This window comes from Tursiops truncatus, chromosome 4 (genome assembly GCF_011762595.2).
Source record: "Tursiops truncatus isolate mTurTru1 chromosome 4, mTurTru1.mat.Y, whole genome shotgun sequence".
Taxonomy (NCBI): Eukaryota; Metazoa; Chordata; class Mammalia; order Artiodactyla; family Delphinidae; genus Tursiops; species Tursiops truncatus.
Genome location: NC_047037.1, coordinates 72,508,474 through 72,532,797, shown reverse-complemented (window position 1 = coordinate 72,532,797; position 24,324 = coordinate 72,508,474). Strand labels below are relative to the sequence as shown.

At 45.5% G+C, this 24,324-nt stretch overlaps 1 protein-coding gene and 1 pseudogene across 1 annotated transcript in view; both read right to left on the bottom strand.

Annotated features, from left to right (window-relative positions):
• The window catches only part of MUC4 (mucin 4, cell surface associated), a 61,244-nt gene that overhangs the window by 35,907 nt on the left and 1,013 nt on the right, over nt 1-24,324 (bottom strand).
• On the bottom strand, nt 293-23,768 carry LOC141278509 (uncharacterized; annotated as a pseudogene).

Genomic DNA, 24,324 nt, shown 5'->3' with positions numbered 1-24,324 from the left:
TGATGAGGGAGTGGATGTGGTCACATCTGTGATGGTGGTGGTTTGAGTTTCTCTGGTGCTTTCGATGCTCTGAGTCTGGTGGTCCTGAGAAGATGCTGATGTTTCCTCAGTAGAAGTGGTGGAAGAGGGTAAGGTTGATTTGTCCTCTAGTGCAGTTGTTATTGAGACTGTTGAGGCCACTGGAGTGATATTTCTCATTATAGTTGATGATGTATCCCTTCTGTTTTCTCTAGTGGTGCCTGTTGAAGCTGGTGAATTGATCATCTCTGATGTGGGAGACGTGTTGCTTACACTAAATGGAGAGAAATTTCTGTCTGTTGAGGTCCGTGCTGTCAATATTTCTGACGTTGTTGCAGGTGTGCTGCTCACCCTGGCTGGGGAAGAAGTGGTTGTTTCACCTGAAGAGGATGTCTCCTGGGGAGGGCCTTCTGTAAGAGTGGGTCCCCGTGGGGATGATGAGGGAGTGGATGTGGTCACATCTGTGATGGTGGTGGTTTGAGTTTCTCTGGTGCTTTCGATGCTCTGAGTCTGGTGGTCCTGAGAAGATGCTGATGTTTCCTCAGTAGAAGTGGTGGAAGAGGGTAAGGTTGATTTGTCCTCTAGTGCAGTTGTTATTGAGACTGTTGAGGCCACTGGAGTGATATTTCTCATTATAGTTGATGATGTATCCCTTCTGTTTTCTCTAGTGGTGCCTGTTGAAGCTGGTGAATTGATCATCTCTGATGTGGGAGACGTGTTGCTTACACTAAATGGAGAGAAATTTCTGTCTGTTGAGGTCCGTGCTGTCAATATTTCTGACGTTGTTGCAGGTGTGCTGCTCACCCTGGCTGGGGAAGAAGTGGTTGTTTCACCTGAAGAGGATGTCTCCTGGGGAGGGCCTTCTGTAAGAGTGGGTCCCCGTGGGGATGATGAGGGAGTGGATGTGGTCACATCTGTGATGGTGGTGGTTTGAGTTTCTCTGGTGCTTTCGATGCTCTGAGTCTGGTGGTCCTGAGAAGACTGCTGATGTTTCCTCAGTAGAAGTGGTGGAAGAGGGTAAGGTTGATTTGTCCTCTAGTGCAGTTGTTATTGAGACTGTTGAGGCCACTGGAGTGATATTTCTCATTATAGTTGATGATGTATCCCTTCTGTTTTCTCTAGTGGTGCCTGTTGAAGCTGGTGAATTGATCATCTCTGATGTGGGAGACGTGTTGCTTACACTAAATGGAGAGAAATTTCTGTCTGTTGAGGTCCGTGCTGTCAATATTTCTGACGTTGTTGCAGGTGTGCTGCTCACCCTGGCTGGGGAAGAAGTGGTTGTTTCACCTGAAGAGGATGTCTCCTGGGGAGGGCCTTCTGTAAGAGTGGGTCCCCGTGGGGATGATGAGGGAGTGGATGTGGTCACATCTGTGATGGTGGTGGTTTGAGTTTCTCTGGTGCTTTCGATGCTCTGAGTCTGGTGGTCCTGAGAAGACTGCTGATGTTTCCTCAGTAGAAGTGGTGGAAGAGGGTAAGGTTGATTTGTCCTCTAGTGCAGTTGTTATTGAGACTGTTGAGGCCACTGGAGTGATATTTCTCATTATAGTTGATGATGTATCCCTTCTGTTTTCTCTAGTGGTGCCTGTTGAAGCTGGTGAATTGATCATCTCTGATGTGGGAGACGTGTTGCTTACACTAAATGGAGAGAAATTTCTGTCTGTTGAGGTCCGTGCTGTCAATATTTCTGACGTTGTTGCAGGTGTGCTGCTCACCCTGGCTGGGGAAGAAGTGGTTGTTTCACCTGAAGAGGATGTCTCCTGGGGAGGGCCTTCTGTAAGAGTGGGTCCCCGTGGGGATGATGAGGGAGTGGATGTGGTCACATCTGTGATGGTGGTGGTTTGAGTTTCTCTGGTGCTTTCGATGCTCTGAGTCTGGTGGTCCTGAGAAGATGCTGATGTTTCCTCAGTAGAAGTGGTGGAAGAGGGTAAGGTTGATTTGTCCTCTAGTGCAGTTGTTATTGAGACTGTTGAGGCCACTGGAGTGATATTTCTCATTATAGTTGATGATGTATCCCTTCTGTTTTCTCTAGTGGTGCCTGTTGAAGCTGGTGAATTGATCATCTCTGATGTGGGAGACGTGTTGCTTACACTAAATGGAGAGAAATTTCTGTCTGTTGAGGTCCGTGCTGTCAATATTTCTGACGTTGTTGCAGGTGTGCTGCTCACCCTGGCTGGGGAAGAAGTGGTTGTTTCACCTGAAGAGGATGTCTCCTGGGGAGGGCCTTCTGTAAGAGTGGGTCCCCGTGGGGATGATGAGGGAGTGGATGTGGTCACATCTGTGATGGTGGTGGTTTGAGTTTCTCTGGTGCTTTCGATGCTCTGAGTCTGGTGGTCCTGAGAAGATGCTGATGTTTGCTCAGTAGAAGTGGTGGAAGAGGGTAAGGTTGATTTGTCCTCTAGTGCAGTTGTTATTGAGACTGTTGAGGCCACTGGAGTGATATTTCTCATTATAGTTGATGATGTATCCCTTCTGTTTTCTCTAGTGGTGCCTGTTGAAGCTGGTGAATTGATCATCTCTGATGTGGGAGACGTGTTGCTTACACTAAATGGAGAGAAATTTCTGTCTGTTGAGGTCCGTGCTGTCAATATTTCTGACGTTGTTGCAGGTGTGCTGCTCACCCTGGCTGGGGAAGAAGTGGTTGTTTCACCTGAAGAGGATGTCTCCTGGGGAGGGCCTTCTGTAAGAGTGGGTCCCCGTGGGGATGATGAGGGAGTGGATGTGGTCACATCTGTGATGGTGGTGGTTTGAGTTTCTCTGGTGCTTTCGATGCTCTGAGTCTGGTGGTCCTGAGAAGATGCTGATGTTTCCTCAGTAGAAGTGGTGGAAGAGGGTAAGGTTGATTTGTCCTCTAGTGCAGTTGTTATTGAGACTGTTGAGGCCACTGGAGTGATATTTCTCATTATAGTTGATGATGTATCCCTTCTGTTTTCTCTAGTGGTGCCTGTTGAAGCTGGTGAATTGATCATCTCTGATGTAGGGAGACGTGTTGCTTACACTAAATGGAGAGAAATTTCTGTCTGTTGAGGTCCGTGCTGTCAATATTTCTGACGTTGTTGCAGGTGTGCTGCTCACCCTGGCTGGGGAAGAAGTGGTTGTTTCACCTGAAGAGGATGTCTCCTGGGGAGGGCCTTCTGTAAGAGTGGGTCCCCGTGGGGATGATGAGGGAGTGGATGTGGTCACATCTGTGATGGTGGTGGTTTGAGTTTCTCTGGTGCTTTCGATGCTCTGAGTCTGGTGGTCCTGAGAAGATGCTGATGTTTCCTCAGTAGAAGTGGTGGAAGAGGGTAAGGTTGATTTGTCCTCTAGTGCAGTTGTTATTGAGACTGTTGAGGCCACTGGAGTGATATTTCTCATTATAGTTGATGATGTATCCCTTCTGTTTTCTCTAGTGGTGCCTGTTGAAGCTGGTGAATTGATCATCTCTGATGTGGGAGACGTGTTGCTTACACTAAATGGAGAGAAATTTCTGTCTGTTGAGGTCCGTGCTGTCAATATTTCTGACGTTGTTGCAGGTGTGCTGCTCACCCTGGCTGGGGAAGAAGTGGTTGTTTCACCTGAAGAGGATGTCTCCTGGGGAGGGCCTTCTGTAAGAGTGGGTCCCCGTGGGGATGATGAGGGAGTGGATGTGGTCACATCTGTGATGGTGGTGGTTTGAGTTTCTCTGGTGCTTTCGATGCTCTGAGTCTGGTGGTCCTGAGAAGACGCTGATGTTTCCTCAGTAGAAGTGGTGGAAGAGGGTAAGGTTGATTTGTCCTCTAGTGCAGTTGTTATTGAGACTGTTGAGGCCACTGGAGTGATATTTCTCATTATAGTTGATGATGTATCCCTTCTGTTTTCTCTAGTGGTGCCTGTTGAAGCTGGTGAATTGATCATCTCTGATGTGGGAGACGTGTTGCTTACACTAAATGGAGAGAAATTTCTGTCTGTTGAGGTCCGTGCTGTCAATATTTCTGACGTTGTTGCAGGTGTGCTGCTCACCCTGGCTGGGGAAGAAGTGGTTGTTTCACCTGAAGAGGATGTCTCCTGGGGAGGGCCTTCTGTAAGAGTGGGTCCCCGTGGGGATGATGAGGGAGTGGATGTGGTCACATCTGTGATGGTGGTGGTTTGAGTTTCTCTGGTGCTTTCGATGCTCTGAGTCTGGTGGTCCTGAGAAGATGCTGATGTTTCCTCAGTAGAAGTGGTGGAAGAGGGTAAGGTTGATTTGTCCTCTAGTGCAGTTGTTATTGAGACTGTTGAGGCCACTGGAGTGATATTTCTCATTATAGTTGATGATGTATCCCTTCTGTTTTCTCTAGTGGTGCCTGTTGAAGCTGGTGAATTGATCATCTCTGATGTAGGGAGACGTGTTGCTTACACTAAATGGAGAGAAATTTCTGTCTGTTGAGGTCCGTGCTGTCAATATTTCTGACGTTGTTGCAGGTGTGCTGCTCACCCTGGCTGGGGAAGAAGTGGTTGTTTCACCTGAAGAGGATGTCTCCTGGGGAGGGCCTTCTGTAAGAGTGGGTCCCCGTGGGGATGATGAGGGAGTGGATGTGGTCACATCTGTGATGGTGGTGGTTTGAGTTTCTCTGGTGCTTTCGATGCTCTGAGTCTGGTGGTCCTGAGAAGATGCTGATGTTTCCTCAGTAGAAGTGGTGGAAGAGGGTAAGGTTGATTTGTCCTCTAGTGCAGTTGTTATTGAGACTGTTGAGGCCACTGGAGTGATATTTCTCATTATAGTTGATGATGTATCCCTTCTGTTTTCTCTAGTGGTGCCTGTTGAAGCTGGTGAATTGATCATCTCTGATGTGGGAGACGTGTTGCTTACACTAAATGGAGAGAAATTTCTGTCTGTTGAGGTCCGTGCTGTCAATATTTCTGACGTTGTTGCAGGTGTGCTGCTCACCCTGGCTGGGGAAGAAGTGGTTGTTTCACCTGAAGAGGATGTCTCCTGGGGAGGGCCTTCTGTAAGAGTGGGTCCCCGTGGGGATGATGAGGGAGTGGATGTGGTCACATCTGTGATGGTGGTGGTTTGAGTTTCTCTGGTGCTTTCGATGCTCTGAGTCTGGTGGTCCTGAGAAGACGCTGATGTTTCCTCAGTAGAAGTGGTGGAAGAGGGTAAGGTTGATTTGTCCTCTAGTGCAGTTGTTATTGAGACTGTTGAGGCCACTGGAGTGATATTTCTCATTATAGTTGATGATGTATCCCTGCTGTTTTCTCTAGTGGTGCCTGTTGAAGCTGGTGAATTGATCATCTCTGATGTGGGAGACGTGTTGCTTACACTAAATGGAGAGAAATTTCTGTCTGTTGAGGTCCGTGCTGTCAATATTTCTGACGTTGTTGCAGGTGTGCTGCTCACCCTGGCTGGGGAAGAAGTGGTTGTTTCACCTGAAGAGGATGTCTCCTGGGGAGGGCCTTCTGTAAGTGTGGGTCCCCGTGGGGATGATGAGGGAGTGGATGTGGTCACATCTGTGATGGTGGTGGTTTGAGTTTCTCTGGTGCTTTCGATGCTCTGAGTCTGGTGGTCCTGAGAAGACGCTGATGTTTCCTCAGTAGAAGTGGTGGAAGAGGGTAAGGTTGATTTGTCCTCTAGTGCAGTTGTTATTGAGACTGTTGAGGCCACTGGAGTGATATTTCTCATTATAGTTGATGATGTATCCCTTCTGTTTTCTCTAGTGGTGCCTGTTGAAGCTGGTGAATTGATCATCTCTGATGTAGGAGACGTGTTGCTTACACTAAATGGAGAGAAATTTCTGTCTGTTGAGGTCCGTGCTGTCAATATTTCTGACGTTGTTGCAGGTGTGCTGCTCACCCTGGCTGGGGAAGAAGTGGTTGTTTCACCTGAAGAGGATGTCTCCTGGGGAGGGCCTTCTGTAAGAGTGGGTCCCCGTGGGGATGATGAGGGAGTGGATGTGGTCACATCTGTGATGGTGGTGGTTTGAGTTTCTCTGGTGCTTTCGATGCTCTGAGTCTGGTGGTCCTGAGAAGATGCTGATGTTTGCTCAGTAGAAGTGGTGGAAGAGGGTAAGGTTGATTTGTCCTCTAGTGCAGTTGTTATTGAGACTGTTGAGGCCACTGGAGTGATATTTCTCATTATAGTTGATGATGTATCCCTTCTGTTTTCTCTAGTGGTGCCTGTTGAAGCTGGTGAATTGATCATCTCTGATGTGGGAGACGTGTTGCTTACACTAAATGGAGAGAAATCTCTGTCTGTTGAGGTCCGTGCTGTCAATATTTCTGACGTTGTTGCAGGTGTGCTGCTCACCCTGGCTGGGGAAGAAGTGGTTGTTTCACCTGAAGAGGATGTCTCCTGGGGAGGGCCTTCTGTAAGAGTGGGTCCCCGTGGGGATGATGAGGGAGTGGATGTGGTCACATCTGTGATGGTGGTGGTTTGAGTTTCTCTGGTGCTTTCGATGCTCTGAGTCTGGTGGTCCTGAGAAGACGCTGATGTTTCCTCAGTAGAAGTGGTGGAAGAGGGTAAGGTTGATTTGTCCTCTAGTGCAGTTGTTATTGAGACTGTTGAGGCCACTGGAGTGATATTTCTCATTATAGTTGATGATGTATCCCTTCTGTTTTCTCTAGTGGTGCCTGTTGAAGCTGGTGAATTGATCATCTCTGATGTAGGAGACGTGTTGCTTACACTAAATGGAGAGAAATTTCTGTCTGTTGAGGTCCGTGCTGTCAATATTTCTGACGTTGTTGCAGGTGTGCTGCTCACCCTGGCTGGGGAAGAAGTGGTTGTTTCACCTGAAGAGGATGTCTCCTGGGGAGGGCCTTCTGTAAGAGTGGGTCCCCGTGGGGATGATGAGGGAGTGGATGTGGTCACATCTGTGATGGTGGTGGTTTCAGTTTCTCTGGTGCTTTCGATGCTCTGAGGCTGGTGGTCCTGAGAAGACGCTGATGTTTCCTCAGTAGAAGTGGTGGAAGAGGGTAAGGTTGATTTGTCCTCTAGTGCAGTTGTTATTGAGACTGTTGAGGCCACTGGAGTGATATTTCTCATTATAGTTGATGATGTATCCCTTCTGTTTTCTCTAGTGGTGCCTGTTGAAGCTGGTGAATTGATCATCTCTGATGTAGGAGACGTGTTGCTTACACTAAATGGAGAGAAATTTCTGTCTGTTGAGGTCCGTGCTGTCAATATTTCTGACGTTGTTGCAGGTGTGCTGCTCACCCTGGCTGGGGAAGAAGTGGTTGTTTCACCTGAAGAGGATGTCTCCTGGGGAGGGCCTTCTGTAAGAGTGGGTCCCCATGGGGATGATGAGGGAGTGGATGTGGTCACATCTGTGATGGTGGTGGTTTGAGTTTCTCTGGTGCTTTCGATGCTCTGAGTCTGGTGGTCCTGAGAAGATGCTGATGTTTGCTCAGTAGAAGTGGTGGAAGAGGGTAAGGTTGATTTGTCCTCTAGTGCAGTTGTTATTGAGACTGTTGAGGCCACTGGAGTGATATTTCTCATTATAGTTGATGATGTATCCCTTCTGTTTTCTCTAGTGGTGCCTGTTGAAGCTGGTGAATTGATCATCTCTGATGTGGGAGACGTGTTGCTTACACTAAATGGAGAGAAATTTCTGTCTGTTGAGGTCCGTGCTGTCAATATTTCTGACGTTGTTGCAGGTGTGCTGCTCACCCTGGCTGGGGAAGAAGTGACATATACATTCAGGGCCTCAAAAGTAAATTTGCCAAATACATACGCTAATTATTTTAAAATCCTATAAAGTGAATGTGTTTTTCAAATGAAAAAGCATCATCAAATTTTTTCAAGGATTTTAGAATAAGATTAAATTTAATATTTTTTATTTGATTTGAAATGGCCAGTGTTCCTGCTAAAGTCACCAAATACTCCTTCCCTTAAGACCACCCTGAGAGGTACAAAAGATGAAGACAAGTTCCTTCGGTGGGGAGAATAATCCGTATCTGTGCAGAAGGAGATCACTCAGTCCCAAGTGTGTGCGTTCCTGGGTTGCCAGGCAGTACCGAGGCTAAATGAGCCCAGGTTAGGTCTGGTCGATAAAACTTGTGCCAGGTCGGAGGTTTAGACATGCTTGGAGGGAAGCTTAAAAAAATGCTACAATAAAGGCTAAGGGATGGAAAAGCAGGATTCCCACAGAGTGAGGCAACCTGACTAGGGCTGCTTCAAATTGTTAAGAAAAAAATCTCAGGAATATAACAACTCATCTTCCTTATGAGAAAGAAGGCAGCATTAGACTAGAATAGTGACCAGACTATTTTAAACTCCATAATGGGAAGGAGTGTTTACTCTTTCCACCTGAATTATAGCATTTTTTAAAAAGCAAATTAAATTTCTACCTTTTTAAAATTTTTAATTAATTTATTTTTGCTGTGTTGCGTCTTCGTTTCTGTGTGAGGGCTTTCTCTAGTTGTGGCAAGCGGGGGCCACTCTTCATCGCGGTGCGTGGGCCTCTCACTATGGCGGCCTCTCTTGTTGCGGAGCACAGGCTCCAGACGCGCAGGCTCAGTAGTTGTGGTGCACGGGCTTAGTCGCTCCGCGGCATGTGGGATCCTCCCAGACCAGGGCTCGAACCCGTGTCCCCTGCATTAGCAGGCAGATTCTCAACCACTGCGCCACCAGGGAAGCCCTACCTTTTTTAATTTTAATTTTTTTTTTTTTTTTTTTTGCGGTACGTGGGCCTCTCACTGTTGTGGCCTCTCCCGTTGCAGAGCACAGGCTCCGGACGCGCAGGCTCAGCAGCCATGGCTCACGGGCCCAGCCGCTCCGCGGCTTGTGGGATCTTCCTGGACCGGGGCACGAACCCGTGTCCCCTGCATCGGCAGGCGGACTCTCAACCACTGCGCCACCAGGGAAGCCCTTTAATTTTAATTTTTAACATTTGTCCCAATCTAGCAGAAACCTAATGAGTAAGTACACATACTCTAGCCCTGACCACATCATAACATGATGTTAATTTAATTGATCATGCCTAATTTTTTTTCAATTTATTGGCCTGGCAAAATGTTTAAATGTCAACTTATTTTATTTAAAATATTTGACTGCACTTACACTAGCTACAGACAAACCCTGTCAGCCAGGAGAGCATACCATCCTCCTGAACTTTAAGGTCCATGAGTCTTCTAAACCAAGAAGAAACCAAGAAAGCGTGAGTCTTTCCCCCTCTTAGGAACTTAGTCGTTTTGGGTTTTGTTAGGTCCCTTGCTGTTCTCAAAATAAAATTTTAACTTCTGTGCTCACAACTAGTTGGAGGGATGTAGTTCACAGTGAGACAAACTCCTAGAGAAGAATTTAGGTTTGAGTGCTGTTCCTGGAGGTGACTGCAATTTCACCACTTTCTCTTCTTAAGAAAGCAGTTTAATGGATAAACAAGGTCCTACTGTGTAGTAAAGGGAACTATATTCAATATCCTGTGATAAACCATAATGGAAAAGAATATGAAAAAATATATATATATATTTTATATATATACACATATATATATGTATAACTGAGTCAATTTGCTGTACAGCAGAAATTAATACAACATCATAAATCTATACTTCCATAAAATATTTTTTAAAAAGAAAGCAATTTAGACTTTTGAGTGAGAATGACTATGAATCAGCTCTAATTTATTAAAAAGAAAGTGACTCACCTGCAGCTCTAATTTGTTAAAAAGAAAGTGACTCACCTACTATTTATTAATAGTAACTAATTACAGTACTAATAGTACTAATTACGCTTCTAAGTTGGTATGGACAAATGCACAGATTGAGCTGCAGAGCTGTGTTGGAAAGTCCTTGGGTTCCTATTTAACCCAAAATGACTCTGCTTAGACTTTAAAAGGGGACTTCCTTTATTCAGAATTATGAGTAGATTTGTTTGTAGGACTCCATATTCTATACCTGCTCTCTCCTCAGTAAAATTCCAAAACTTGGTTTCTCTAGATAAGGTTTGGATTGGAAAACATACACTATGCAATTATTATTAGGCTTATTTTATTTTCCTAAAAACATAAATAAAAGCAACACTCTGTCATCTGGCTTTGAGTCACCAGACAGAAGCTATTTACATGCCAAACTTACTAAACTTATTATAGATTCTTGGCAATTAAATCTTGTCAGAGCCTGCATCACCTCTGCTAAAATCAGTATCAGCAGCAAAAGTTTCATGACTGCACAGCCCAATTTTTTAAGTAAAGATTTTTTTGTTTATAAAAGTAGTACAGCTCCATTTCCAGCAATATGGCAGAAGAGATAAGTCTTTACAAAACCTGCAAATGACAAATAATGTGTAATAAGTGTTGTCTGAATGCTGAACTGAGAACAGAAGAAAGAGAGGGAGACACTCAGGAGTGAAGGAGTTGAAAACTAAGAGGATAAATAAGTGCTCTCGCAAGATATGCATGTATTTCTGAGATCTAGAGTTAGGGGATTTAAGGGCTTCATAGGGAAAGGAGACAGAATCTTAGATCAGGACACTGTAAATTGAGTATCTTCTGCATAAAGCTGGAACCCTCAGTGAAAAGGTGGACTAGAAAAAATCAGAAAGAAGAAAGAAAAAGAAAGCTGAATGAACAATATAATTAAGAACAGCAGGAGTTCCCTGCTGGTGCAGTGGTTAAGAATCCACCTACAAATGCAGGAGACATGGGTTCGAGCCCTGGTCCAGGAAGATCCCACATGCCATGGAGCAACTAAGCCCACACGCCACAACTACTGAGCCTGTGCTCTAGAGCCCACGGGCCACAACTACTGAGCCTGCATGCCTAGAGCCCATGCTCTGCAACAAGAGAAGCCACTGCAATGAGAAGCCTGCACACCGCAACGAAGAGTAGCTCCTGCTCACCAAACTAGAGAAAGCCCGCACACAGCAATGAAGACCCAATGCAGCCAAAAGTAAAATTTAAAAAAATAAAAGTAAATAAATAAATAAATTTATATATATATAAAAAGAACAGAACTTAGTGATAGAAAAACAATTGAAAACAGAATAAGGCCAAAAGTTGTTTTTTTGAAGACAAAATAGACACACAGTTAGCAAAAGGAAGGAAATAATGAAGAAATAGAAAATCTAAACAGACTTACAACTCATAAGGAGATTGAACCAACAAAGAAAAGCACTGGACCTGATGGCTTCACTGGTGAATTCTACCAAACACTTAAAGAAAAACTAACACCAATCCTTCTCAAACCTTTCCAATAAATTGAAGAGGCAGGAACACTTTCTAACTCATTCTTTTAGGCCAGAATTACCCTGATACCAAACCCAGACAACATTTATTGATAGATAAGTTGATAAGCAAATGTGATATATACGTACAATGGAATATTATTCAGCCTTAAAAAGGAACAAAATTCTGACATATGCTACAACATGGACAAATCTTGAGGATGTTATGCTAAGTGAAATAAGCAAGTCACGAAAAGATAAATATTGTATGATTCCACTTATATGAGGTACTTAGGCTTGTCAAAATTGAGACATAAAGTAGAATGGCAGTTGCCAAGGGCTGGGGGGCAGAGGGAAGTGGGGAGTTATTGTTTAGTGGGTATAGACTTTCAGTTTTACGGATGAAAAGAATTCTGGAGATGGATGGTGGTGACGGTACCACAACATTATAAATGTATTTAATGTCACTCAAAAACAGTAAAGATAGTAAATTTTATGTATGTGTATTTTACCACAATTTAAAAAATTGAAAAGAAAGGTAATTGAGGACTTCCCTGGTGGTGCAGTGGTTAAGAATCCACCTGCCAATGCAGGGGACTTTGGTTCGAGCCCTGGTCCGGGAAGATCCCACATACAGCAGAGCAACTAAGCCCATGAGCCACAACTACTGAAGCCCACGTGCCTAGAGCCCATGTCCGCAACAAGAGAAGCCACCGCTGTGAGAAGCCCGTGAACTGCAAGGAAGAGTATCCCCTGCTCGCCGCAGCTAGAGAAAAGCCCACGTGCAGTAACAAAGACCCAACACAGCCAAAATAAATAAATTAATTAAAAAAGAAAAAAAGAAAAATAATTGAGAAAAAAATAGGAAATCTGAATATAAACTATTCCAAACTGAATCATCAGTTAAAAGTGAAAAAGTCCATCCCTCACAAAATGTAGGTCGAGATGATTTTATAGGCAATTTTCACCAGACATTCAAGGAATAGATAATTTCAATTTATACAAACTCTTCCAGAGTTTAGTAAAAGAGGGAATGCTCTACAACTAATTTTGTAAGGTTAGTATAATACCAAGATGCAAAGACAGTATAAGAAAGGAAAACTATAGATCAGTAAATCTCAGTAATAGTATGGATGGAAATGTCTTAAACAAAATATTAGCAAGCCAAGTTCAATATTGGATTTATAAAAAATTATATCATGATCAAGCTGTTTAAACCAGAAATACAAGAAAAACATAAAACTTTATTAAAGTATATAAATCATCATATAAACAGAAGGAAGGGAAAACATGATCGTCACAACAGATGCAGAAAAACTATTTGATAAAATTCAATACTCATCCCTGTTAAAATTCCTAGCAAACTAAAAATAGAAGTGAACTTCCTTAACCTGCTCAACAATATCAATAAAACCCTGTAGTAAACATCATACTTAAAGATAAAACATTGGAAATATTTCCTTTAAAATTCAGAATGAGTCCAGGATGCCAGCTATAACAACTTCTATTTGACATCAGGCTGGAGGTCTAGCCAGTGCAATAAGATAAGAAAAATAAACAAAGGTATGAAGGTATAGAGAAGTTCTTTTTGGTATGGAAAGGAAGAAATAAATGTGTGATTATTTGCAGATGATATAATTGTTTACATAGAAAACTACCTAAGTTTATAAATCATTAACAAATTTTACATATATGACCAAAAAATTTTTAAATGACTGCATTCCTATACATCAGCAAAAAAAATTTTTTTGGTGGTAGTGTTTTTGATAGTGACAAATATAAAGTACATAAGAATAAATCCAACAAAAGATGTGCTTAATCTTTATGGACAAAGTTATACAATATTGAAATATATTAAAGAAGACATACTCATTATATAAAAATTGTAAACTATAGATCTTGAAAGACCAAAACTTCATAATCTCACTCCCCAGACAATCACATTGTTATGTGTCCTTCCAGGATTTTTCCTATGTTTTAAAAAATATATAGTTCAAGTTACCTAGCATATATAACTTTGCATTCTTTTTAAAAATTTTACCTGATATAAGCATTTCTTCATGCTTTTATTCTTTGTACAGATAGCCTGAAGAAAGACAAATCTTTTCTGTCTCTGATGGTAGTTCTTTCTCTTCCTCCTTTTGTAGGCATGGAAGAGCTGGCTCAGGGGGATTGGGCCAGCTAATGTCAACAGCAAGATCTTGGGTGTTTTACATAAACACCACTGGCTGAGCTCTGGAGGTCCCCTTTCCAAACAAAGCCATTCCCTCAACCTGAAAACCTGCATTGTTACCATTCCCATTTCCCTACAAACAGCAGCAGCACAGGGGCAGGTCTTTCTCCTAGAACACTTCCTCCATTGTGTCCTGCTATAACCCCCTGTCTGTGAAATAATGAGAGCTCAGGGAGCATGTGCACTTTGCTTGGAAGTTTTTCCTTAATAAACCTTATTTTATGCTTGTTCCATGTGTTGCTAGTGTGTGTGTGTGGGTGTGTGTGGGGGGGGTGGTGAGAGAGAGAGAGAGAGAGAGAGAAAGAGAGAGAGAGAAAGAGACGGAGAGAGGCTGTGTCCCTTGTGGAACATTGGACATCACCTTTTTACATCAAATAATATTCCCATAATTAACTTACTGTTTGACACTTAGGCTGTTTACTATAAATAAAGCTTCGATGACTATCTTTCTGTATGATATTTTGTTTTGTTTTCATTATTTCAGCTCATTGTCTCAACATAAATTTCTGTAAGTGGAATTACTGGTTAATGCTGTTATAAAAGTCTTCATGTCATTAATACGTACTGCCAAATTTCTTTGCAGAAAAGCTGTGCCAATGTACAGTCCCACTGGCAGTATATGAGCAAGTACATGTTTCCCAATACCCTCTCCCTTTGAGAAAAATCTTGTTTTGGCAGTACCAATTTTAGATATTGTCAAACAGGGCTGTGTCCTTTTGAATCTTTAAAGAACTTGCTAACCACGGGCTGAGTTGATTAGAGTCTCCTTTTCCAGCATATAAGAAGGCAAGTGAGCCCCTTCACGTTGATGACAGAGTTTTACTGTTAGGTGCAGTCTTAACAAGTTTCTAAATCTGTAGGGCTCGTTATTAGAAGGAAGAGATTAGCATTAGTTACATCAAAACTACAGTATTGTATTTGTCTTTCACCACCATTTAAACAATGTCTTAAGACGCTCCTTCAACAGATTATTCAGCTATTTATGAAAACAATTTGCAGATAACCCAACCTGCTAAACTTGAGTAGGTTATTCTTAGGCACGAAATCCTGGTGAGGGAGGAAGGCTATAGAGAAGTTGTTATCGGTAAGAAAGTGGTTCTCAAAAGATAGGGTGCATCCAAATCCCTGCGGGAGCTTGTAAGGATACGTTCTGGGTCCTACCACCACTTCCGATTCCCCATGTGTGGGGTGGGATCCAGACACCTGCATTTTTAAAAAAAATTTTATTATTTATTTGTTTATTTATTTATGGCTGCGTTGGGTTTTCGTTGCTGTGTGCGGGTTCTCATTGCGGTGGCTTCTGTTGTTGTGGAGCACGGGCTCTAGGCGCATGGGCTTCAGTAGCTGTGGCTCGAAGGCTCTAGGGCACAGGCTCAGTAGTTGTGGCGCACGGGCTTAGTTGCTCCGCGGCATGTGGGATCTTCCCAGACCAGGGCTCGAACCCGTGTCTCCTGCATTGGCAGGCGGACTCTCAACCACTGTGCCACCAGGGAAGCCCCAGAAACCTGCATTTTAACATGTGCCCAGGGTGATTCTGATACAGGTGGTCTATGGGCCACATTTTAAGAAACACCGTCCTTAATGGGGCTTCTCTGGTGGCACAGTGGTTGAGAGTCCGCCTGCCGATGCAGGGGACAGGGGTTCGTGCCCCGGTCCGGGAAGATCCCACATGCCGTGAAGCGGCTAGGCCCATGAGCCATGGCAGCTGAGCCTGAACGTCCGGAGCCTGTGCTCCACAATGGGTGAGGCCGCAACAGTGAGAGGCCCACATACCGCAAAAAAAAAAAAAAAAGAAAAAAAATGAAGAAACACCATCCTTAAAATGATAGTATCTGCTCTTAACATTTTTTTGTAAGCTAAAACCACCTTACTGAAGCCACAGATATTGGGGGTCTTGACCACGCTTTGTTCTAAAGAATATTCCCAGCCTTATTCTTGCTGCTCAAGCTTTGCTTGAATGAACTGACCTTGTCTTTTAGCAGAACTCAAGTCAGGCTTTTCAGTTTTCATCAGATTGTTAGACAGCGGAAGCGCGTCATTCTCACCCTGGCCAAATACGTAATATATTTGCAGAGCAGAGAGCTGAGGATTTGACTGTGGAGAATTGATATTTGAGAGAAATATGTTTCTCCTCTCCTCTCCTTTCCTCTCCCCTCCCCTTCCCTCCTCTCCTCTCCCGTCCTCTCTCTCCTTTCTCTATGACACTCTACCTTCTACTTCACTGAAAAGACCAAAGCCATCTAACTTGATCTCCTTCAATGTCCCAAGAACCTCTCCACCAGGAGATGTCTCTGTCTTCACCAGGTACCTTATTCTACCTAAAAAGAAAGGCTAAGTCTTCACTGAAAGGCTGTGTACACGCATGCACGTACACATGCCCAGTGCCCTGTCTGTTTCCTCCTTCCCCCCTCAGATGGCTTAGTCCATCACTTCTCTCTGTCTGAGGGTCTCTTTGTGCATTGCTCCTTCTCTTCTCCTGACTATCATGCCCAGGTCTTTCTTGACCTAAAATAAAAGTCTCTCATCCATATTGTGTCCTCCACATCCCTATCTGTCATTTCAGATGAGCATCCTGACAGAGGGGTCTACACTCTCCACATGTTCTTTATCATCTACTCCTTACACTCTCTCCTCCACCTCAGTCACCTTGCTGAAAACACTTTCCTCCAGAGTTACCAGAAAACTCCTTCCTAAGCACCAAAACAAATTTTCTTCTCTGTTCCCATTAATTTCTGTAAAATTTGGCACCATCCATTCACTCATTCAACAAACATTTATTGAGCATCTACCTCAATAGTCTCTCCCTGACCAGTGTCCCTTTGGTATTTGCACAGTATTGCCCTCACAGAAGCTGAAAGATTCTTTCCTCCCAACACGTTCCTTAGGTTAATTGTAACTTCAGTTAACTGAAGATATTCAGACATTCAGGCCAGAAATCCCTGAGTCATCTTTGATTCCTTCCTCTTCCTTGTTGCCAGCAACAGAGTTTGGGACCAACTATTATTCCTCCAAATTACTGTATTTCTCCCACACTGTCTCCTGTTCACTTTGCTGTGTTATCCTCATTAACTCTTGCAGCCACCTCTTAACTGCTCTTCCTGATTCCTCCATTTCCCACCCTGACTCTTAGCTTCCATCACACCACTGCTGGGCTGATCTTCAGCTATGGGGACCAGGAAGGGGAATTTCTACTATCGCCTCCGTAGCAGGGATCGCTTTAGAAAACACCTGGATTGCCTGCCCTAGAAGGCAGCTGCTTGGATCCTGAGGGCAGGGTCTCATTTTTTTATCAGAGCCATGGAGACTGGTGGCTGGAATTGGTCCTGTCATCCTCTCACTACTGACAAGGAAACCAGGGTCCTCAGAGGGAGGCCACTTGGTGCTGGCTGATCTTCCTCTGGTTGTGGCTGAGAAGAGTGTTTGAGAGTCTTGTCAGTGGCTCTGTCTGCACTGCAGAATGGTTTCTGTAATGAGGAATCCCTCTTACCCAGGCATTTCTACCCTGTTGGCAGTTTCTGTGGAGATACTGTCTTCACATCAAGTTCTTGAGTGTCAACTGACTTGTGATTAACTGACCCACACCATTGGGAATAGGAATTTATTTCATACTTCTCTCATCAGGCATATTTTCACTCTATAAATAATAACAATTTTGATACCACATATTTGTGGAGTGCTTTATAGCTTCTCTTAGTTAACAGTACCCCCATTTCACAGATGAGGAAACTGAGACTTGGAGAGGTTAAGTGACTGGCCCAACATTGCATACCTTGTGAGGGACAGGGCTCAGCTGTGGGGCTGTCACCAAGTGCATGGCCTCTCCACAATTTGGGCTCTTCAAACGCTACCTCAGGAGAGATAAAGTAAGGGACGGTGACTGACCTGCCTGAGCTCTTGGCCTGCCACATGCAGTGGTCTGAGCCTGAGAACAAGTCTGACACATTTTCAGGGGCAAGTGACACCAGGAGGTTTCTGCCAATTTTCTTGGTGTCCCCTTGTCTGTGATGATGTTGGAGTGAGTTGTGATGGCTGTTGACCTCTTGCAGTGATAAGACTGCTGTCAGAAGACACGTGTCACCTAAAATGGATAGCTTTAAAGAAGTTCTTCCAGAGGAGGAACCTGCATCTAAGGACAGTGAGGGCGTCAGAGCTGGCACTGAGGTGGAGCATTCCTCACTCGGAGTCCTGGAACCCTCCATGGATTTCTCTGCTACCACTGCAGTCAGAGGTCTCCCCGCAAGGCCGTTATTCTTCTCCCCTTGAACTGTGTCCGGTGGGAGATGGCCAGCTCTTGCCCCTGTGCTCTCAGGGCTGCGGGGACGGCCAGCGTGATGGTGCTGACAGGCCTCATTTCTCCTGTGTGGCCCTCTGGTGACTCCAGAGGTATGAGGCGGTGACGGGTGTGTTGTTGACTCAGGTGAAGGAGTGGTGGCAGAAGCGGTGAGATAGTGGGAGATAGCGTTCCCACATAGTGGTGACGTCACTCCCTGAGGAGAAAACAAAACAAAGCCTGTGTCTTGCTGACGTGCATTGTGGCCAGAGGCTTCTTCTTCGTGCCTGGTCTGTTTGTCTTGAGTTATTCTTGGAACTGGAGGTGAGGAACCCATATGCCATTTCACCCACAAAGTTTCACTTTGCTGCTGTTATTTCCTGATCTGTGGGGCTCTTCACTGGGCTGTGCCTAGGGCAACATAGAGCCAAGGAAACCACCCAACGGCAAGATGCACCTTGAAGAGAAAGTTGACTCACAGGTGGGTGGCAGGTGCCCTGAAAATTGTGAAGAAGTTGGAGGAAAGGGGCAGAACCACCCTCCTTGCCATGCTATGCCGGGAGACCAGGGCCATTTGTATGTGTGTCAGCCTCAGAATCGGCGTAGCCCCCCATCTTCAACGGGATGCAGCCTCAGCCCCTCCCACAGAGGAGGAAGGAGGGTGTAGAAACTGCTGCTCACAGAGAGCTGGGTCTGCACTTCCCAGGATCAAGGATGAAGACTGTCATCCTCTCAGACATTCTTGGTGACCAAAGGCTGAAATTTCTGAAAGGTTCCTGGGCTGTGGGTGATTTCAGGCTTCTGCCCCTCTGTGGTCAGGATTTGGGAGCTGGAGACTTCCCAGAGCTGTCCCTCAGGGATGATGGGTGGGTGTTAGGTAATGGATGTGATGGCTGTTGGAGCCCCTGCTATAGGAACTGTGACAGGTGACAATGGAGCTGGTGGCTGTGTTTGTGTTCCTGCTGTTAGAGGAAGCAGAAACTGTGACCACTGTTGTGTCTGCTGGGTATCTTTCCTCCATTGTTCCTAGAATTCATGATGAGGAAAGATGCTAACTCAAAATGCCCTTAGGATAACTGATCTCAAGATATCTCCAGCACCTAGAACTATGGCTGGCATATGGGAATTACTTCATAGACATCCGCTGAATGAATGAATTCATGTGTTCCCATCCCCTAGTCTTTGGTCCCTTTTGCTGAGAGAGGGTGAAATGGTATCAATTTCTCCTGTGACTGTCACAGTGGTCCCGGGGTCAGGAGACCAACACGACGGCTGCAGCCTGGGCAGTGTGAACACTGCTGTGGCAAAAGGTAGCCAAACTCCTGACGGCCACCCTTGGCTAGGAGGGTGGGCCTGCCTCGACTGGGGCCAGGGAGAGACAAGCTCCGAAACCAAGATATTGGAAGCTGGAGATGGGACTTCTGAGGCAAGGAGGGCATCGAGGAAAAGGAAAGTTAGAGCTGTGCCGAGCAGACGGTAAGAGCTAGGTTGTGACGCTTCTTGACTTGGTTCCAGAGTTTCTGGGGTTATCACCAGGGCAACCTTAGTGCTGCTACACCTAATGTTTGCTACACCAGACATTAGGTCAAATAACCTGTGGTGATATCCAAGGTGAAGAATAGGCATTGTTTGGGGTGTGACTTCAGTGGGTACAGTTGCGAAGGAGAGATAAAGTTCTTGCTTTGAAGCCAAATGGGAATCCAATTTTCTTTGATGTTATTGACCTAATTTTTTTTGCAGTCAGCTCTAGGAGATTGCTCCATTTACTGATGAGGAAAAGAAGGGAGGCTTGAGAAAGCTGTAAAGACGTCAGTGAATTTTCCGATACGCCGGTTCCCTCAGAACATAGGTCAGCTGGTCTCTGACTTAGGGGAGTAGGGAATGAAGCGGGAAGATGATACGGCAGTAACTATTATGATTTGGTGTTTGTTTGGTTATTTTAGCTGTGATTCCAGACAGACGTGGTACTGCTGACGCCCCCTAACAAGGTCCTTTCTGAGACCGACAGGGACAAGTCAATGGAGACAAGGCCACAGAGTGCTTAAGAGTGTGGGTTCCACAGACTCACAGACATAGATAGAAAACAAACTCATGGTTACTGAAGGGGAAGCGGGAGGGATAAATTAGGAATTTGGGATTAACAGATATACACCACTACATGTAAAATAGATAAACAACAGGGTCCTACTGTCTAGCACAGGGAACCATATTCAATATCTTAAAATAAACCATAATGGAGAAGAATATGAAAAATAATATATATGTATATATCAATACATATAACTGAATCACTTTGCTGTATACCAGAAACTAACACAACATTATACATCAACCATACGTCAATTTCAAAAAAAAAATGACTGTTGTTTCCAGAGTCGAACTGACCAACATTCACTGTTTGACTTGGGCAAGTTACTTGACCTCTCTGAGGCTTGAGGTCCTTATCTATAAAAGTGGGATGATGGTAGATAATAGTAATACCAACGGGGTAATGTATGTAAAATGCTTAGCTCAGTTCCCAAGCTCAATAAAGGGCACTCTGCACTGCCTGTTATCTTGGTCTTTACAAGGTCCTGAGATGCCAGATTGCTGCCTGACAAGGGCAGCAATCCTTGTGACTACGTCCTTATTATGGCAGAAGCTCTGTTTGCTGCTGTTTTTACTGTTATCCACGCCCTTCCCAGATCTCCACTGCTACCCCTAGGCCATCATAGCACCTTCTGCCTGGACTCCCGCAGCCAGCTCCTAACTAGTTTTGGTTTCACCCTTGTCCCCTTCCAATCCATTTCCCTCCATGGTATCAAGAGCAACCATTCCAAAGTTCAGATCTGATCACATCCCTCCTTTACCTAAAACCCCTTACTGTCTGCTCATTTTAGTTCCTTAAAATCCACAATCCATTCCACGGCTTACAAGGCCCTACATCATCTGGACCTGTCTACCTCTTTCAAGTCCTCCAAAGGGTCAAGCTCTTTCCTTACTCTGCACATCTTCCCCTGCCTGGTTCATGCTCCCTTTCCCTCCTCCACTGCCCCCCCCCCCCCACTACTCTCCCCAACCCCACCAATTTTCACCTCACTTACTACTTAACCTTCAGGTCTCAGCTCACGTGTCCGGCACTTCCTCAGAGAGGCCTTGGTGGACTTACTAATCCAAATGAAGTTTCCCTATTTTACTCTCATCATAATACTTGTTCAACATAACACCACATTTGCAGTTGGGAATTTTTCTGTAATTATTTCATGTCTCTCTGCATACTAGGTCTTAGCTCCAGGAGGCTGGGCCCCATCTGTTCCATTCTTCACTGTGTTCACACAGCACTGCCTAGAACAATGTCAGGCGCATAGGAGACACTCCTTAAATAGTTGTTTAACTAACAAATGTATGAATGAATGAATGAATGAATGAACGAACGAATATCTCAGCACGAGGTGTGGGTGCTTCTGTTCATCCTCCACCAATGAGCAGGGCTGGATTATAGAGCTTGTGTACCACAATGCAAATGCAGTGACCGAGGAGTCAGGGGACCTGCCTTCTAGGCCCAGCTGCCCTATTTACAGGCTGTGCGGCCTCACACAAGCTTGGGAGGCTGGAACCATGACTTCGTCATCCTTGTGTCCAGAGCATTTGGCATGAGTGGAAATTTAGCAAGTGAATGAATAACTCCACACTCTTTCCTGTTCTGAATTCCTCCAAACCCACTGTCAAACTCCAACTGCAATTTTAGTTGGGGACATCTGTATAGAGCGGAGATGTATTTGCAGACCTTAAAAATGCACACTAGGAGAACCGAGGTGCCTGCCGCAAAGCCAGCACCCTCCGTAGGAGCCTGGCCACGACTGTGGAGGCCTCATGTGCAAACACAGACGCCCAGTTCCTGGGGCTGCTTTGGAGTCTCATGGAAAATGTTGAGTATTTAAACCTCTATGAAATGCCAACAAATTGAGTCCATTTCAACTGAACTCTTCAGTGCTGTGCTGGGGACAGGGACACAACAGTGACTAAGTATTTGTTGCCATGAATTCAGCCTGGTGGAAGGTGAAAGGTTGGAAGTAGGAGGAGAGATGGCTGGAAAGTCCTCAGTCCTGGCCTTGGGAGAGGTGGCTGGGTGGCTGCATCTCTGAAGCATTCAGCAGCACCACGAAACCAGAGAACAGACATGGTAGCAAACTGCTTGTTTGAGCACGTAAAAGGCCGACCGCTTCTTGGCCTCTCCTGGCAATGGAGACGTAAATCACTGGTGTGTCAAACCCTGCCAGGACAGCCTCTGCCTCCGGAGCCCAGAAACCGAGGGTGTGGAGGAGATTGCCACACAAGGAAGCGTGCATCCGCGATGTCAGGGAGCGGGGCCTCTGCCCCACGGTGGAGCTGGCATCAGTTCATGCAAGATGCCACATTCTGAATAAACCGAGCAGACACTTGCAAACCCACAGGAAGATCGGGGGTGGCTTTTTAGAGCTCAAAGATCCTTGGATGAATGGGAATGCCCCCGAGCCAACAGAGGTGCCCTCTCCACTCTGCCTCCATCATCCTCCTGCCCCAGCTTCCCAGCTCTGAAATGCAGTGGTCCCAAAATATTGCCATTTGCAGCAACATGAATGACAGCATCATACTAAGTGAAGTAAGTCAGGCAGAGAAAGACAAATATCATAGGATGTCACTTATATGCGGGATCTAAAAAATAATACAAATGGATCTGTATACAAGATAGAAATAGACTCACAGATGTAGAAAACAAACTTATGGTTACCAAAGGGGAAAGGAGGGGCAGGGATAAATTAGGAGTATGGGGTTAATAGATACACACTACTGTACATAAAATAGATATATAAGGATCTACTGTATGGCACATGAAGCTGTATTCAATATCTTGTAATAACCTATAATGGAAAAGAATCTGAAGGTGTACACCTGAAACTAACACAATATTGTAAATCAACTATAGTTTAATGCATTGTAAAAGAAAATAAAATTTAAAAAATAACACGCAGGGGTCTGTCAAACAAGATGTTATGGATCTTCTACTTTGTACTAGATATTACTTTATTTAATCTTCACCACAATCCTGGGAAATAGCTTCTTTCCACTTCACTAATTTTGCCAATGAAGACACCAAGTTAAAGTTTTTTCTCTCACAAATTCTGGGCTGGTAAGAGGCAATTTTGACGTGGGGTCTCCTGGCTTGAACTTCCTGCTTTTTGCCATACATTTTGCAAGCCATTGACTTAAATTTGATTGATTTTCCTGTTCAGGGACTTTCTCCTTTTGGAAGCCCACAAGCCCAGGGAGGGTTTCCTGGGGTGGGGGGCAGATAGCCTGTGGAGGGCTTGGGTGCCATTGGTGGCAAGTTGGGTGGGCCTCCCCTAAACCAACAGACAGATTAGAGGTTCTCGGAGAGAAGGGAAGCAGGAGAGCCCTCCCTGGGGCCCTCTGTGGCCGTGGATCTCCACCGTCCTGCACTTGCTACAGTCCCATCACCTCCCAGTGGCTGTGCAGGGCGGTGGCCCCTCGGTTACTGGGCCACTGATAGTATGGGAGACTGAGGCTTATTTTACCTCGTTTTCTTGACAGAGGGCGTGGAATCAGGGTTGCCAGGCTTCCTTCTAAGCCATTCCTGCCGGGAGCCACCTGTAGGCACCAAGTCTCCGCTGGCTCCCTGTCCAGTCCACCTCTGTCCACCCTTCTCTTCCCCTTTCCCCTTCAGGATCCAGGGCTTTTTCCTAAGGAAGCCCTTACACTACAGCACCTTCATGGAAACCCCAGGGTTTCTCCCTTCAACCTGGGGTGAAGGCTCAGACACCTGCTCCAAGGATGACCCAGGCCTGGGTGAGGGTGCTGGCAGCAACGTGGAAGCAGACCCTGGGTTCAAATATAGGCAGGTCACTCGTGAGTCCCCTTCAGGGAGCCAAGGGAATGGGACTGACCAGTTCCCACTTTCCCAGAACTCCCCACCCCGGCAGACGTGGGGCACCCACTGCCTGTCCAGCAGAGACTACTTTTCCCTCCAAGGTCCTCTGGATGCTCAATCACAGGCCTGCGGCACCACCTCCCATCCCACTCCCCCTCCTTTCCTGACCCTGCTCCATCCTGTGCCCTTTCGCAACGCACAGGACTCGGTTCCAGGGCACCCTGCGCGGCTTCAGAGCCATCGTGGGGACTCCCTTCCAACTTCAAGGTCCTCCTCTCGCCCACACCCCATTGCTCCCCACCTGCCTTCCCCTGCCCACTCCCACCCCAGTCCTTGTCCCTTAAGAACTTAGCAATCCAGGGGCCATGCCATCCTTTTTCCATAGGGGAACGGAGGCCCGGAGAGAGATACAATAGGACCTGGTAATGGGACCAGATCACTTAGCAGCAGAGCCAAGACTGGACCCAAGGTCCCTAAATCCAAGCCCCCTTCTCCCCATTGCCCATGGTCATGACTCCTACAGACACCACTTAGTTTACCCCCAGGAACAGACCCTATGGGGCTGGCAACAGAAGGTTCCGAAGGCTCCTTCCGGCCTCTGTTTCCTCACTGTGTGATGAGTAGGGAGGATGAGGGGCTTTGGGTGTGAGGGTGGTGTAGATGGTGGGCGTTCCGTTTGGTCTTAGCCAAGCCCTTAAACATTTCAAGGAAGGTGGAATCTTCCACATCCTTGGCATTGTGCCTCTTACTATCTGTAAGAGAATGTGTTCCTCTGACCCACTGTGTGAGAAATGATT